This window comes from Vombatus ursinus, unplaced genomic scaffold (genome assembly GCF_900497805.2).
Source record: "Vombatus ursinus unplaced genomic scaffold, bare-nosed wombat genome assembly UNPS02014894.1, whole genome shotgun sequence".
NCBI classification, from domain to species: domain Eukaryota; kingdom Metazoa; phylum Chordata; class Mammalia; order Diprotodontia; family Vombatidae; genus Vombatus; species Vombatus ursinus.
In genome coordinates, this window is record NW_020954672.1 from 2664578 (window position 1) to 2677298 (window position 12721).

The 12721-nt window shown below is 41.8% G+C and overlaps 1 protein-coding gene across 1 annotated transcript in view; it reads left to right on the top strand.

Annotated features, from left to right (window-relative positions):
- Positions 1 to 12721, top strand: part of LOC114028696 — a 468075-nt gene that overhangs the window by 187768 nt on the left and 267586 nt on the right. The gene's annotated exons all lie outside the window — the stretch shown is intronic.

Below are 12721 nucleotides of genomic sequence, written 5' to 3' on the forward strand. Positions count from 1 at the left end.
CTATTTTTAGACATCCTATTTGTTATTGCCCCCAGAGTCACCCTGTCTCCATATCTATCTGGGAGGGATGCTAGACCAAATGCCAGGTTGCTGCCCAAAGCAGATGCAGGTGGGCAAGGCTCCTACCTTTCTTAGTTTCCTTCCAGAATCAACATCCTGATCTCATCTCTGGATATGGAGCTTCCAGCTTAGGAAGACATTTCCCTTATGGCCTCAGAAATCTCATAGTACCTTGACTTGAATGATTATAGGGCTCCAAATTCTTAGAAATTCCACTTTACACAGCTCAGGAGCAGAAATGTTCTTTTCCAGAAACCATTTCCAGAAACTTTTTAAATTTAGTGGACATTATGATGGCAAAGGTTTCCACAACACTTCTCCCACTCAGTAGAAGGTGGAGCCTTTTTTCCAGAGCATGAAAATATCTATTTGGAACAAGAATATAATATGTACCCAGAATCCCTTTCTTACACCAACATAAACTCTTCACTCCTGATTGCCCATAAGACTCATTTAAGCAAAGCTGACTTCTTCATGCTAGACCTGAAGCATCATGAGGTCAAGGGAGTACTCTCTAGCCATGTAGGTCTAGCACCCTATGCATGCTAAGTGTTGAGTCATAAGGTGATTTCCGACTCTTCCCTGTCCCTTGGGCCCTCACATACAATTAATCACTTGCAAGGTCTACTTCACTCAGTTAAATCTTTATCTCTTTTTATCTAATATATTATAACAGCCTTCTAAATATTGTCCTGCTCCCAGTCTATCCTCTTCTGCAGTATGCTTTCAATACCACTATCTGTGAGACTGTTATAATGCACCACCATGATGATGTCACAACTCTTCTCAAAAACTTTCAGTAACTCCCCATTGTCTATTGAGTAAAACTTAAACTCCTGTTCCTAGCATTCAAGGTCCTCCACAAACAAGCCCTAATCTATTGGTTTTTACTATTGTCACTTTACTCCTCTTCTTGTATTCATGATCTAATAAATCAGGCTACTCTATGACCTCCCACCCATTCTCATCCTGTAGGCTCCCATTTCAAGTCCTTTGCTCACATCATGCCCTCATGCATATAGAAACTCCTTTCAGTTTTCTGTCCATCTCCATATGATGATGTCAAGGGTCATATCTTTCATGACACCTGCCCTGACTCTCTTAATCTTTCAATCTGTTCTTTCATTTGCCCCTTTAGCAGTTTGTGGCACAGTGGATATGGTGCTGAGCCTGGAATCAGGAAGAAGTGAGCTCCAGTCTCATCTCAGACACTTGCTAATTGTATGACTCTAGGCAAGTCACTTCATCTCTGTTTGCCTCAGTTTCCACAAATGTAAAATGAGAATAAAACTAGCACCTACCTCACAGTATTACCATAAGGATCAAAAGAGATATTTGCAAAAAGCACTTAGCAGAGTTCCTGGCACACAGTGGGTGCCATATTTCCTTCCCCTATTACATTCCACCTTACATCATATTCATTTTTTCACACCTCATATTCATCGCATTCCCAGTAGACACATGGCTTATTGTGCATTTCAACCTGGCACAATGCTTTGCATATAGCAGGCACTTATAAAAAATTTATTTACTGCAAGAAAGAACAGAAATATGATGATTTCTCTCCTTGTAGTGTTCATGAATTCTGAATAGACTCATTTTCTCATCACTCCAGAAATATTCTATTCATGGCCTGAGGGGGGCAATGGTACCTTGTCTGACATATCTTCAGCTGAGTGCCCTGACTGAGCATCCACAAAATACCATTGCTTACTGTGTGTAAGGACACAGACCAGGCTATGATTGGCTGAGCAGTCAGGTTGAAAATCCCTCCTCCTGTTTAATAGAGCAAAAAAGAGTCAAAACATTTAAAATTGAAATCAACTCCTTTGACTTGAGAGACAGTTTTCCAGAACCCAAAACTGGCTGTTCATTGATCTTAGCAGGAGAAGAATGGAAATACTCCATACAGCCTCACTGCTAGTCCTGTGTCTTCACCTGGCCTGTGAGTTGAGGGGTTTCTGTAGATGGGGACAGGAAAGATCAGAAGCCATTTCTCAAAGGATTTAGAGGCAATCAGGGACTGATCAAATGGCTGTGTTGTGGCAAAGATCTAAAATGATGGCAGATGCTGACCAGATGACCAATGACCTGTATCTGACATTGTCTTTCTGCCCAGGGGTGAGCTGCCTACAGAAGGTGGAGCAGAGCCCTCAGTCCCTGAAGATCCAGGAGGGAGAGAATGTCTCAATCAACTGCAGCTACACAGACACTACCAACAATGGGCTGCAGTGGCTCAGGCAGGAGCCTGGGAAAGGCCTCACCTCCCTGTTCTACATAAATTCAGAGGAGAAGCAGAATGGAAGGTTAAGATCCACCATCAGCAGGAATGATCATCATAGCTCCCTGTACATCACTGGTACCCAGCCTGAAGACTCAGCCACCTACTTCTGTGCTATGGGGGCACAGTGATCCCCAGGCACCTTCAGGCTGTGCACATACCCTACAGCTGAGACAGCAGCCACTGTCCCTGGCAGGAAGCACTTGATCATACCCTGAATGCCTCTTTATGTACTCATCTTTCCTGGTTCACATTACAAGCCTTCTTATTCTAGCTCCAACTTAAGATTTTGACATCAATCAATCAATCAAGTATGTATTAAGCACTTACTATGTTCCAAGAACTCTTCTACATGGGGCGAAAACAAAGAAAAAATAGGCCCTGCCCTCAAAGAGCCTGTATTCTAAAGCATCAGAGGTCCGGCTAATGTTACTTACCTGACTCTCTGTACCCCTCAGTGCTCAGAAGTTTTAGAACCAAAGTGGGTCAGATTGATTCATGCCCAGAGGTCTGGGAGAGGTCCCAAGTACTCAATTCAGCCTCATAAGGTGTCAGTCATTGTTGATGAGGGTGCTGTACCATTGGGGTTCTCCTCTCATTGCTAAATCTGAGGACATATTTCCACGTTCTGGGATAGTTCCCTGTGCCCTGCTCCCAGCTTCATGTGGACTCCATCAGCTTGGCCTGCCTGGTCCCTTTCATATTCATTGGATACATGGCCCTTCCTACTGTCACCTCCATAACCCACACACAGCCTGCTGTCCTAAATCCTAAACCTTGCTTACTGCCTCTAAGGGTTTTATTGTAGCTAGAGAAAACCATACAAGTGTTTTCATTAATTATTGCTAGTGGATAATTAATAAAAGGAGACAGTGGCATTCTCAAATTCCAAAGATAGATCCTGGCAACTTCTTGATGCTTACGTGACCTTGGAAGAGTGGGTGTTCTCAATAGGTAGCAATCAACTCTGATTGGTTAACAATTAATGAGAAGTGGACCTATTCTAATGAGGGGCTGGGGGATCTGACTTTGATCACTTTTACTCCCAGATTACTCTCAGCCTCAGGCAATCTAGACAAAGGATCTATCCACGCACCCAAGCTGCCTGAGTGGAATACACTGGGCTAGAATTCACTTCAGATTAAAGTCTTTGTAAGGTTTTCCAGTTGGGTGGGGTCCCCTACCCAGGATCAAAAAGCATGTACCCCAAGGATTTGGGCAATATCATCCATCACCAATATCCTTCAGAGATTGAACAACCTACAGGTTTCTGGTTTCTGAATGAGGGAATAGGAAGGGAAAAAATCCTGGTCCTAATTCAATAATTGATTATTAATATGAGAGAGAAATTATCATTTCTCTCATTAGATTCCAAGGAGTCTGTGAATTTGGACAGAAAAAAAATTATCTTTATTTCCGTTAACCTTTGGTTTCCTTTGTAATATACTGTATTTTATCTTATGAATTTAAATACATTATTCTAAGGAGTCTGCAGGCTTCACCAGACTGCCACAGGGATCCATCCATCACACACATACTCACAAAGGTCAAGGATCCCTGATCTAACAGGATTAAAATCAACTCAAGGCCAAAAACAAAAATTCTTGCTCCCAGGCTTCATCTATGTATGAAACCAAGCTGACATCTTCATGCTAAAAAGGAAACATGTTCATTAGGTGAATATTACTTCTCTATCCTCCCTAATAAGGTATGGTACCCAATGTATGCTATCATACCTCAAAATAAATACTCTGTAATAAAAGTACCCAGCAGCCCTGAATTCAAATCAGATAACATTGTATCAAATCTTGGTCCCCTTACTAGCTATGTGATGTCATGACTAAGTAACTGGGGCATATCAAACACCTGATCTAGGATTCATTTCCTCTTTTGCAAAATAAGAAGATTGGATAATATGTCCTCCAAGGTTCCTTCAGTTTCTAAATCCTAAGAACAGTGATGAAAGAATCTTACTCTGAATACATTCTCATTGCTCCAGAAATTCAATGCCTTGGGCAGGGTGGGGAGAAAGAGGTGGAGAGGGGGTGAGAGAAGGGAGAAGATGGTCTACATTTTTTAAATGTCATAAAAACATCCAATTTCAATTTTTAAAAAAACATTCCTAGAAATTTGCCCGCAGTGGAAAGAGGACCTCTCCTGGCCTTGGACTAATATTGTCCTCTTAGAACTGTAAGGGATCCAATCCATTGCAACCAGGGACTTTCCAGACCTCCTCTCACTTAGGAAGCTAAGATCTTGTGAGGTCCAATCCAGTATCCTTGCCACTATAAAATACTCATATTACTAAATAATCATCAAGACCCCACATCGTGTATTGGATATGAGAAGAACACATGTTCCTAACTTTAAGGAGATTCCTTTCTACCATGACAAAGTCTAAGTGAGAGGAGGTATGGAAAGTCCCTAGCCACGATGGACTCTGGGGATCTGCTTATGGACCTGTGTGCAGTGTGTAAAGTGATAGAGTCAGTTCTGATTAGCTGACCAGCCAAGCTAAGAATCTCTGATGCTTGCTGGAGCAGGAGGGTAACTAAAAGCATTTAGATATGAGGAAGAACCCTTTTATTAGAAAGTACTGATGGGAAACCTCTGTCTTCAGCTAGGTTGTGTTGTAAGGGGGTAGGGAATGGGGTCGGGGGAGTATAAAGAGGGCTACATTTCCCAGAATGCTAAGTGGGGGAGACAGATGTTGGGTATAGCTCACATGGGGTTTTTTGACAATGTTGTGGAAATTTGAAAAAGCTTAAAGAAAATGCAGAATTGATGACCAAGCTCCCATGTCTGGCATTGCCTTTCTGCACAGGAATGAACAGCCAATAGAAGGTGGAACAAGGTCCTCAATCCCTGAGGGTCCAGAAGGAAGATGCATCCCTATCAACTGTGCTTGACTCAGAAAGCAATTTCCAAGGGCTGCAGACAAGGATCCTTGGAAAGGCTTCATCCTCCTCAGATCCCTGAGGAGCTTACTTTTCTACTTGTATGTGCAGTGCTTTGCATGCAGTGGGTGCTTAATAAATGTTTTATTAACTCATTCATCCCCTTGTTTTACATGGTTTTCAGAGGGGACTCAAATCCATGATCTCCTTTTCCTTGCATGTTACTGGCTCCCAGTGGGGAGATTCAAATCGCTACCTTGATGCCGTGACAACATAGTATTCCCACAGTTCTGCAGTTTTTAGTCAAATGGTGTGGTTGATGTCTCAGGCAAAGTCCCTGCCAGTCAATCAATAGAATTTTATTAAATGCCTACTATGTGCAAGTCATTGTGCTGAGCTCTGGGGGTATAAATTTAAACCTAAGACTGTCCCTGACCTTAAGGCATTTATATCCTTTTATGGGAACACATCATTTTCACAGATAAAGAAATGCAGAGGATAGGCACAATTTTTATAATGTTTTAAAGATTTTCAAAGTGATATATATATATATAATATATATACATAGAGAGAGAGATACATATATATATATATTATCTCAGTTGATCCTCAAAGCAACCTTGTAAAGTAGGTGCTATTGATATAACCATTATGCAGATGAGTAAATTGAGGTTAGACAAGTTTAGTGACTTGTCCAGCATCACACAGCTAGTAAACATCTGCAACAGAATTCTAATGTAAGTTGTCTTCCTTACTCAATTTTCAGCACTTCATACACCACACCACGTAGTTCATAGACAGCTGAGAAGCTAGATGGCACAATGAATAGTGCCAGGTTTGGAGTCAGGAAGACCTGAGTTCAAATCTAGCCTCAGACACTTACTAGCTGTGTGACCCTGAACAAGTCACTTAATCCTGTTTGCCTCCGTTTCCTCATCTGTAAAATGAGCTGGAGAAAGAAATGTCAAACCTCTCCAGTATCTTTGCCAAGAAAATCCCAAATGGGGTCACAAAGAAACAGACACAACTGAAACAAATCAACAACAACACTAGAAAGCTGGCCTGAAAGCCAGAAAGACTTAAATTCAAGTCCTGCCTCTGACACTGACTGGTTGTGTAACCCTAGGTAAGTCACTCTTTGTGCTCCTTACAACTCTCTAAGACCATAAGTTGAAGAGAAAGTATTGACCTTCCTCAGTAAAAGGAGTTTCTTCACCTAAGAGTTCCCTATAATGCTGAAATCATGGGTCTGGTCCCTAGCTCTCCATACAAAATACATACAAAATTATTTGGAAAGACGAAATAAGAGGAATAAGAGGGAAAATGCTTCTTGTAGGTGGTGGCATTTGAGCTGAGCTTTGAAGGGAGGTAAGGGTTCCAAGAGGCAGAGATGAAACGTGTTAGCATTTGAGGTATTGGGGACAGGATACACAAAGGCATGAAGGAAGGAGATAGAACTTTGTGCTTGAGGAGTAACACATAGACCAGCTCAGCTGGAGGTCCAAGGGGCACCTAATGACATCTCAAGGGCAGCTAGGTGGCACCACAGTGCATAGAGCACCAGGCCTGAAGTCAAGAAGACTCCTCCTCCTGAGTTAAAATCCAACCTCAGACATTTACTACTGTGTGACCCTGGGCACGTCACTTAACCCTGTTTGCCTCAGCTTCCTCATCTGTAAGATGGAGAAGGAAATGGCAAATCACTCCAAATATCTTTGCCAAGAAAACCCCAAATGTGGTCATGAAGATTGGACACAACTTAAAAATGACTAAATAACAACAATGACATCTCAAGAGCATTTCCCCAGACTCATATTTGTGGGTGCACATTCTCAGTCTAGTTTCAGGTTGGGACTGTGATACTAGATCTTTGGTTCTGTTCGGTACTTTTATCTCTCCCTGAGACACCAACACCTACTAAAATTATAGCACAAAATCAGAGAAACCTGAGAAGGCATCTGGTGAAAATAGTGCTCCTTAACAACTTTATTCAGACTCAGAATATCTCCTGCTTTCATCCTAAATTCCCGCTCTCCAATCACCTCACAGAAAAGCTTCTAGCTTTGTCCTTAGCTTGAAACAAGCCTTCACTTAGTTCTTCTAAAGGCTGTATTGTAAGTAACTATAAATAAACAGGAAGGGATTTGAAATGCCCAGCAAAAGGAAAAAATATTAAAGTGATTCAAGACATCTCAAAAATGTATAAGAAGGAGGGCAGAGCTAAAATGGTAGAGTGGCAGGAAGAAGTATAGTGAGCTCCCCTTCCCTTCTCTCCAAAAATTTTTTCAAAAATTCCAAATATATAGAAAAGGCACCTGACAGAATCCTGATAGGGAAATCCACAGTGACTCATTTTATCAGCACAGGTTGGAGTAGGGAAACAGAATGGACTGTGGATACTAGAGAAGATTGTCTGGCCAGGAGTACATTGCAGAGCATACCATGGCTGGGAAAGGCCGTGAACAGGGCAAAATAAGGTCCTATACTTGTACTGGGGCACCACAACCCCATGCAGAGTGAGGGAATAGGTGCCAACCGGCAGCTTTGTCATACACTAACCAATCCTGGGTCACAGATCCAGGATGGACTAAGGAAAGGACCTGTGTCCAGGAGTGGTATTCCAGAGTAAGGAGTGGCTACAGACCCTAGGCTGTACATTGAACAAGAAGCAAATTCAGAAGCAAGAAAGAGTGGTATGGCTTGGACCCGAGGAGTGTGGAGGTCTAAGTTCAAACCCACAGCCCAGTCTTAATCCTGAAGAGGAATAACCAAGGTAAGAATCCCACACCAAAAGGGAGACCAGTTCTATCACTGAACCAGTGGAGCCCCCCAGTTAGCTGAAAGGGGCTGAGTCCAGTAGCTGTTGACTATTGCTCAGACCCAAACTCTGCAAGTCAGGAACTTGCAGAGCTCAGACCAGAGAGGCACCACTCAGACTTTGCCCTAGATTATGCCACTTTGGAAGTACTGAAAGCTTAAGGTCCCCAGCCTGAGCTGTCCCTAATATCCCACAATAACACAACATTTAATACTCTCAAGAAAGCAGCAATAGGACCAGCCCAGACTTTCTCTCCAGGAGTGTGCAGAGCCTGGCCCTAACATCAAGTCCAAAGTGAGGAAGTAGTCTGTAAATATAATCAAACAAAAAGGAATCCCATCTATTATGATGACAGGGATGCTCAAGACACAAACCTAGAAGAAAAGACTGACTCTAAAATATCTACAAGCAAAACATCAAAGAAAAACACAGCTTAGGCACAAGTTAAGCTAGAATTCCTGAAAGAGATGAAACAAGAATCTTTTAAAAGAGCTTAAAATATTTTTATAAACAAAACGAGAGTTCTAAAGGAAAAAAGAGAAAAGAAATGAGAGCTATGAAAGAACTATGAAAAAGGAATTAACAGGAAGGCAGGAGGAGTATAAAACTTTGCCTAAGCAACAAACTTCCTGAAGCCAGTGACTCTATGACATAACAACAAATGTTAAAAACAAAATCAAAAGACTGGGAAAAAAGAGAAGCAACGTTAAGGCATCTCATAACAAAGAACAACTGACCTGGATAACAGATCAAGGAGAAAAATTTTATGGATCTTTGGGATTATCTCAAAGCCATGACCAAAAGAGTCTAGACATCATATTTCATTAACTTATAAAAGAAAACTGCCCAGCTCTCATAGAACCAGAGGACAAAGTAGAAATAGAAAGAACCATTTGACACCTCCTGAAAAAAAAAAACAAAATGAAAATTCCCAAAAACATTGTAGCCAAAATCCAGAGCTTCCAGGTGAAAGAAAAAAGTACTGAAAGTAACAGAAAGAATTCAAATAGCAAGAAATAAGAGTCAAGATCATACATAATTTGGCAGCCAACACTACGAAGGAACAGAGAACTTAGAATGCAATATTCCAGAAGGCAAAAGATATAGACTTAAGCACCCAAGAATAACTTAACCAACAAAACTAAGTATGATCTTCCAGGGGGAAAATAGATCTTTAATGAAACAGAGGATTTCCAAGTATTCCTGATAAAAAGACCAGAGCTACATTCAAGTTTTGAAGTTCAAATACAGGAGTATAAGGAATAAAAAGGTAAACATGAATGAACAATCACAAGGGACTAACCAATCATAAACAGCTTACATTCACATATGAGGAGATGATACATACATGAGTCCCCTCTGAACCTTATTATCATCAGAGGTCATAGAAGGAGCCTACTTAGACAGAAGTAGTTCAACTATGCCTTGGTGATGTTAAAAAAATGGAAAGAAAGGGGAAGACACCAGTTGGGGAAGAGAAGAGAAGGGAAGGTTAGAGAAAATTATCCCACATAATCAGGGTGTTCAAATAAAAGTCTAAACATACAAAGAGAAGGGATAGAGCAACTAACACTTGAACCTCTCTACAGGCACACACAGAGTTGGGTACAGAAAAACATTTCATTCAACAGGGAAATAGAAGGGCAAGTGGAGAAGGAAGAAAGGGAACTAGAGGAAGGAAGAGTTATAGAGGCAGAGAAGGAGGAAAAAAGCACTGAATAGCAGCTATTATGTACCAAACACAATGCTAAGATCTTTACAAATGTATTCTCACTTGATCCTCATAACAACCCTGGGAGGTAGGTTCTACTATAATCTTTGTTTTACAGTTTAGGGAACTGAGGCAAACAGGTTGACTTGACCAGGTTCATATAGCTAGCAAGTGTCTGAAGTGAGAGTTAGGGTAGATTAAGAGAGGGATGAATCTTAAGCAAAATAAACTCTTAACTAAAGATTTTCAAAAGGTTTATAGCTCTCTTTGAGCTATAAATGTGCTTCCTACTTGTTCCCATGTCCCTTCTGGACATCTACATGGTTCTGGCCCTCTGACCAGTTAGGAACAACAGAAAACATTCTTCCTCACACAAAAAATTCAATTACATTTATGGGGTAAATATAGGTGGGGGAATTTTTCTACAGTCTTGCCTCCAATAGTGAGGCAAGACCTTTCCAGGATCATAGATGACTGTTTCTTATGCACAGCAAACTAAAAGTCACCCCAAATCCACTGTGGCCAGGGAACGTAAAGTCTCCAATCTTATACCCTTAAGTCTGCCCTTCACTTATGAAGTCAAACTATCTTATAGGATCATAGGATTAGATTTAAGGCTAAAGCAGATTTCAGAGACCATTTAGTGGTAAGTCACACATTTTACAGATAAGGAAATTACTAAGATCTGAAGTGACGTGCTAGAATGGAGGAACCCAGAGGGCAAGAAAATGTTTTTACTGTGTTTTCCATAAAGGTCTAACTTCTTCACACAAACTATGAAATCTAAATATTCAATGACAGAAGGAATAGTGATGGCCAGGCACACCAATGTGCCTGCTTATAATCCCCGCTAGTAGGGAGGCTGAGGCCAGGGGATCTCTTGAACTCCAGAGATCTGAGCTGCAGTGGGCTATGCCAATTGAGAGTTCACAAAAAATTTATGACCAATATGGTAAGCTCTGAGGAGAAGAGGGACACCAGGCTGCCTAAGAAGGGGGGAACCAGCAGTTATCAGAAACAGAATGGGTCAAAACTCCAGCATTAGAGTGGAATGATGCCCATGAGTAGTCCCCGGATTTCCAGCTCAGGAGAAATAGTCATTTTTTTTCTTTTCAAGAATGTTTATTTAAAAAAGAAGAAAAAGAAAGAGAATATGGTGACAAAGGAATCCATTTTCTTCCAAAGAATTGAGGAACATGCACTCCATCGCCCCAGCAATTTTATCTATGGCCTAAAGGGGGCAGTGCTACCTTAAATAGAGATGCCTCCAACTGAAAGCCCCTGCTAATTATCTCTAAATAGAACCATGTACTGAGCATACTCTGTTTTTGCTGCAACCAAAAAAAAAGAACTGCAAGTATTTAGAATTAAGACAGGCTCTTCAACTTGGAAAATCCTGGTTCATATCTCAGGCCATAAGTTCCTGGCAGAAGGAAGAATGGAAAAACCCTGGCTGGTTTCATTGCTAATGCTCTGTCTTCACTTGGGTTGTGAGTTGAGGGTTTATGAAGCCGGGAGGAGGGAAATCGGCATGGGGTTTCTTGGCTTTGTTGTAGAAGTAAAGATAACATTGAAGGAGATGAGGGTTTCATGATGGAACTCCAGTGCTTGACATTGTCTTTCTACGTAGGGGTGAACTGCCAGCAGAAGGTGACACAGACTCCTCCGTCCCTGAGTGTCCAGGAAGAAGAAAGCATCACTATCAACTGCACTTACTCAGAGAGTAATGCTGGAAACTTTCAGTGGTACAGGCAGGATTCTGGGAAAGGTCTTACCTTACTATTTCACATGACTTCAGGGAAGAAGCAAAGAGGAAGATTCAGATCTACATCCAACTTGAAGGAAAGTCACAGCTCCCTACACATCACGGGCTCCCAGCTTGGAGACTCAGCCACCTACCTGTGTGCTACGGAGCCACAGCAATCCCCAGGCACCTGCAGCCTGTGCAAAAACACTGTGGTTGGATCCCTACCCATACCCATTGGTAGGGGGCTCATGATGCACACTAAAAGAATTTACACGGGCTCACACTGGGAACACTATTGTCCTGGCTATAGAGTTCTAGGTTTAGCTATTTGATTCCTGCTTTTAACCATTCCTCAAGTCCCCTGTCAGTCAACGAGCATTTATTAACACTTAAAAATGTGTCAGGCACTTAATCAAGCACTGGATACAACGAAAGAAAAACACATGGTCTTTGCCATCAAGGAGGCCAGATATTAAGGGGGAGATGACACTCAAATAATTATGTACATATAATCTGTGTGTATATGCATATATATATAGTATGTGCATGTATATGCAGTATAAATGGGAGATCATATCAGAGGTAAGGGGGGAGCAAAAAGAGAGGTGGGAGTTCAAGATAGGCCTCCTGCTGAAATGGGATTGAGCTTATTCTTAAAGGAATCCAGGGAAGACAGGGAGTAGAAGTGAGAAGGAAGGGCATTCCAGGCACAGCAGATGACCAGTGCAAAGGCAGAGGGAGAGGAAGAACTGGGAGCTGAAGTTGGAGGAGCAGCAGGCAAAGTAGTGTGGCCAGATCAAAAAGGGAGTGGAGGGTGGTAAAGTGTGAGAAGACTGGAAAAGGAGGAAGGGAATAGGTTATAAAGGGCTTCAAATGCTAAACAGAGAATTTTATATTTGATCCTGGAGTTAATAGGGAGCCATTGAATTTTATGACGTGGGAGCAGGGGTGACATGGTCAGGCTTTTGTTTTAGAAAAATCACTTTGGCAGCTGTGAGGCTGGTCAGACGAGTCCACTCACCCCTGAAGAGAAGCGAAATCTGTGTGGAGAAAAGGCTGCGGTGACTGATGAGCCTATAGGCATAACCACTGAGTACCCCCCAAAGAGTTAGCAAGTTTGTGGAGCAATCTTACCAAGGTCACCTCTGATTGTTGAGTTAAAAGTTTCCTGGGATCTGCTTACTCTACTTTGGCGCATTTGTGAAAC